General features: G+C 35.4%; 1 non-coding gene across 1 annotated transcript; it reads right to left on the bottom strand.

Moving 5' to 3' along the window:
• Positions 1–3,672: 3,672 nt before the first annotated feature.
• Positions 3,673–3,780, bottom strand: LOC148570622 (small nucleolar RNA R71). The gene has a single exon (XR_015908015.1). It is a non-coding gene; the product is annotated as a small nucleolar RNA R71 (small nucleolar RNA).
• Positions 3,781–5,179: the final 1,399 nt, after the last annotated feature.

Here is a 5,179-nt window from a genome sequence, read left to right as displayed (position 1 = left end):
AGCAGAGTTAAACGCTAGAAACAAGTTACAAACTGGCGTTTAACTCCAAGGAAGACCTCTACATGTGAAAGCTTCAATGCTCAGCCCAAGCACACACCAAGTGGGCCCGGAAGTGGATTTCTGCATCATTTACTTATTTCTGTAACCCTAGTAACTAGTTTAGCATAAATAGAACTCTTTACTATTGTACTAGGGGTCTTTTTCCCTATTTTCGAATTCATATGCCATCTGGGGAGGCTGGCCATTCGGCCATGCCTGGACCATTATCACTTATGTATTTTCAACTGTAGAGTTTCTACACACCATAGATTAAGGTGTGGAGCTCTGCTGTTCCTCATGAATTAATGCAAAGTACTATTGTTTTTCTATTCAATTCAAGCCTATTTCTTCTCTAAGATATTCATTCGTGCACAAGAACATGATGAATGTGATAATTATGTGACGCTCATCATCATTCTCACTTATGAACGCGTGCCTGACAAACACTTCCGTTCTACATGTAACAAGCTTGAATGTGTATCTCTTAGCCTTCTGATTTACGATCAGAGTCTTCGTGGTATAGGCTAGAATTATTGGCGGCCATTCTTGAGGTCCGGAAAGTCTAAACCTTGTCTGTGGTATTCCGAGTAGGTTCTGGGAAGGGATGGCTGTGACGAACTTCAAACTCGCGAGTGCTGGGCGTAGTGACTGACGCAAAAGGATTACTGAATCCTATTCCAGTATGATCGAGAACCGATAGATGATTAGCCGTGCGGTGACAGCGCATTTTGGACCATTTTCACTGAGAGGACGGGATGTAGCCATTGACAACGGTGATGCCCAACATACAGCTTGCCATGGAAAGGAGTATGAAGGATTGGATGAAGACAGTAGGAAAGCAGAGGTTCAGAAGGAACAAAAGCATCTCCATACTCTTATCTGAAATTCTCACCAATAAATTACATAAGTATTTCTATCCTATTTTATATTTTAATTATATTTTAATTATCTCCATAACCATTTGAATCCACCTGACTGAGATTTACAAGGTGACCATAGTTTGCTTCAAGCCGACGATCTCCGTGGGATCGACCCTTACTCATGTAAGGTTTATTACTTGGACGACCCAGTGCACTTGCTGGTTAGTTGTGCGAAGTTGTGACAAAGAACTAAGATTATGAACGTGCGTATTAAGTTTTTGGCGCCGTTACCAAGGAATGAACGATCATGATTTTGCATACCAAGTTTTTGGCACCGTTGCCGGCGATAGTTCGAGTTTGGATAACTGACGGCTCATCTTGTTGCTCAGATTAGGTAATTTTATTTTATGTTTAAGCTTTTTACTTTTTGTTTTAGAAAAATCTCTAAAAACAATTATTTAATAAAAATAAATTATTCTATGGCTTCAAAATTTTTAAGAATGAATTCTAGAGTTTCTTTATGATTTGTTGAAGCCTGCCTGGCTGTCAATCCATGTCTAAATTTTTGGACTGAGGCTTCCACTTATCATGGTAAGAGTCCTTGGACTCTCCTCTAATCAGCTGTTATATGCCTGATTTGTATCTGCTGGAGCTTGGCTGGCCATTGGCCATGTCTAGTATTTTAGACCGGAGCTTTCACTGAAAGCTTGGCTGGCTAGTAAGCCATGTCTAATTCCTGGACCGGAGCTTTAGATTAACATTGCATGATTCCTGGAATTCTCATTAAAAATTTTGAAATCCTTATTTTTATTTTTCCAATTAATTTTTGAAAAATAAAAAAATTTAATAAAATCATAAAAACCAAAAATTTGATGTTTCTTGTTTAAGTCTTGTGTCAAATTTTAAGTTTGGTGTCAATTGCATGTTTTTAAAATTTGTGCATTTTTCGAAAACTCATGCATGTGTTCTTCATGATCTTCAAGTTGTTCTTGATGAATTTCTTTGTTTGATCTTTAAATTTTTCTTGTTTAGTATCTTTTCTTGTTTTTCATATGCATTTTCAATTTGTTAGTGTCTAAAGTTTGAAAATTTCTATGTTTGGTGTCTTGCATGTTTTTCTTTTCTTAAAAAAAATTTTCAAAAGTAAGTTCTTGGTGTTCATCTTGACATTCAAAGTGTTCTTGGTGTTCATCTTGACATTTAAAGTGTTCTTGCATGCATCATGTGTTTTGATCTTGAATTCTCATGTTTTGAGTCTTTTCATTGTTTTTCTCTCTCCTCATTAAAAATTCAAAAATAAAAAAATATCTTTCTCTTATTCACTCATAAATTTTCGAAAATTTGAGTTGACTTTTTCAAAACTTTTTAAAATTTAGTTGTTTCTTATGAGTCAAATCAAATTTTCAATTTCAAAATTCTATCTTTTTCAAATCTTTTTCAAAAAAATCAAATCTTTTTCAATTTTCTTCTTAATATTTTCGAAAATCTTAAAATTTATTTTCAAAATCTTTTTCTTATTTCTATTTCATATTTTTGAAATTAATGCTAACAATTAATGTGATTGATTCAAAAATTTTAAGTTTGTTACTTGCCTAGTAAGAAAGGTTCAATCTTTAAATTTTAAAATCATATCTTTTTATTTCTTGTTAGTCAAGTAATCAACTTTAATTTTTAAAATCAAATCTTTTTAAATTCCTTTTTCAAATCTTTTTCAAAATAAATTTCAATCACATCTTTTTCAAAATCTTTTCTAACCTCTTATCTTTTCAAAAATTGATTTTCAAATCTTTTTCAATTAACTACTTGACTTTTTGTTTGATTTTAAAAGTTTTCTATTTCAATCATATCTTTTTCAAAACTACCTAACTAATTTTCTCTCTCTAATTTTTGAAAATCACTACCCTTTTGTTCAAAATTCCTTTTTAATTAACTAATTATTTTAAATTTTAATTTAATTTAATTTAATTTTTCTTTTTTAAAAAAATTTTCGAATTTTAACTTTAATTTTAAATTAAAAATAAAAATATGTTTTATCTTAATTTATTTAATTTTCGAAAATTTCCCTCTCTCATCTCCTTCTAATTATTTATTTATCTACTAACACTTCTCTTCTTCTTAAAAATTCGAACCCTCTCCATCCTTTTGTGTTCGAATTCTTTTTCTTCTCTTCTACTCACAATAAAGGAACCTCTCTACTGTGGCAAAGAGGATCCCTATTATTTTCTGTTCTCTTTTTTTTCATATGAGTAGGAACAGGGATAAAGACATTCTTATTGAAGTTAATCCTGAACCTGAAAGGACTCTGAAGAGGAAGCTAAGGGAAGCTAAAGCACAACTCTCTAGAGATAATTTGATAGAAATTTTTGAAAAAGAAGGAGGCATGGCTGAAAATAATAATAATGCAAGGAAGATATTTGGTGACTTTACTGCACCAAATTCCAGTTTACATGGAAGAAACATCTCAATCCCTGCCATTGGAGTAAACAATTTTGAGTTAAAGCCTCAATTAGTTTCTCTGATGCAACAGAATTACAAGTTTCATGGACTTCCATCAGAAGATCTTTTTCAGTTCTTAACTGAATTCTTGCAAATCTGTGATACTGTTAAGACCAATAGGGTTGATCCCGAGGTCTACAGGCTTATGCTTTTCCCATTTGCTGTAACAGACAGAGCTAGAATATGGTTGGACTCTCAACCTAAAGACAGCCTGAACTCTTGGGATAAACTGGTCACGGCTTTCTTAGCCAAGTTCTTTCCTCCTCAAAAGCTTAGCAAGCTTAGAGTGGATGTTCAAACCTTCAAACAGAAAGAAGGTGAATCCCTCTATGAAGCTTGGGAGAGATATAAGCAACTGACCAAAAAGTGTCCTTCTGACATGCTTTCAGAATGGACCATCCTGGATATATTCTATGATGGTCTGTCTGAATTATCAAAGATATCATTGGACCATTCTGCAGGTGAATCCATTCACTTAAAGAAAATGCCTACAGAAGCTCAGGAACTCATTGACATGGTTGCAAACAACCAGTGCATGTACACTTCTGAAAGGAATCCTGTGAATAATGGGACACCTCAGAGGAAGGGAGTTCTTGAAATTGATACTCTGAATGCCATATTGGCTCAGAATAAAATATTGACTCAGCAAGTCAATATGATTTCTCAAAGTCTGAATGGATTGCAAGCTGTATCCAACAGTACTCAAGAGGCATCTTCTGAAGAAGAAGCTTATGATCCTGAGAACCCTGCAATAGCAGAGGTGAATTACATGGGAGAACCTTATGGAAACACCTATAATCCCTCATGGAGAAATCATCCAAATTTCTCATGGAAGGATCAACAAAAGCCTCAACAAGGCTTTAATAATGGTGAAAGAAATAGGTTTAGCAATAGCAAGCCTTTTCCATCATCCTCTCAGCAACAGACAGAGAATTCTGAGCAGAATCCATCTAGCTTAGTAAATATTGTCTCTGATCTATCTAAGGCCACTCTAAGTTTCATGAATAAAACAAGGTCCTCCATTAGAAATTTGGAGGCACAAGTGAGCCAGCTGAGTAAAAGGGTCACTGAAACTCCTCCTAGTACTCTCCTAAGCAATACAGAAGAGAATCCAAAAAGAGAGTGCAAGGCCATAACCTTACTTTGTGTGGCCGAACCCAGAGAGGAGGAGGAGGACGTGAATCCCAATGAGGAAGACCTCATGGGACGTCCTCTGAAAACTAAGGGGTTCCTCAATGAGGACCTGAAGGAATCTGAGGCTCATACAGAGACCATAGAGATTCCATTCAACCTGCTTCTGCCCTTCATGAGCTCTGATGAGTATTCTTCCTCTGAAGAGGATGAAGACATTACTGAAGAGCAAGTTGCTAAGTACCTTGGTGCAATCATGAAATTGAATGCCAAATTATTTGGTAATGAGACTTGGGAAGATGAACCTCCCTTGCTCACCAATGAACTGAATGCATTGGATAGGCAGAAATTACCTCAAAAGAAACAGGATCCTGGTAAATTCTTAATTCCCTGTAACATAGGCACCATGACCTTTGAGAAGGCTCTGTGTGACTTGGGGTCAGGCATTAACCTTATGCCACTCTCTGTAATGAAGAAACTTGGGATCTTTGAGGTGCAAGCTGCCAGAATCTCATTAGAGATGGTAGACAACTCAAGAAAATAGGCTTATGGACTAGTAGAGGACGTGTTAGTAAAGGTCGAAGGCCTTTACATCCCTGCTGATTTCATAATCCTAGACACTGGGAAGGATGAGGATGAATCCATCATCCTTG

The sequence above is a fragment of the Arachis ipaensis genome, chromosome B3 (genome assembly GCF_059453495.1).
Source record: "Arachis ipaensis isolate K30076 ecotype BB chromosome B3, ASM5945349v1, whole genome shotgun sequence".
NCBI lineage: Eukaryota > Viridiplantae > Streptophyta > Magnoliopsida > Fabales > Fabaceae > Arachis > Arachis ipaensis.
The sequence above is the reverse complement of the archived record's forward strand: the minus strand, read 5'-3'. Positions and strand labels throughout refer to the sequence as shown.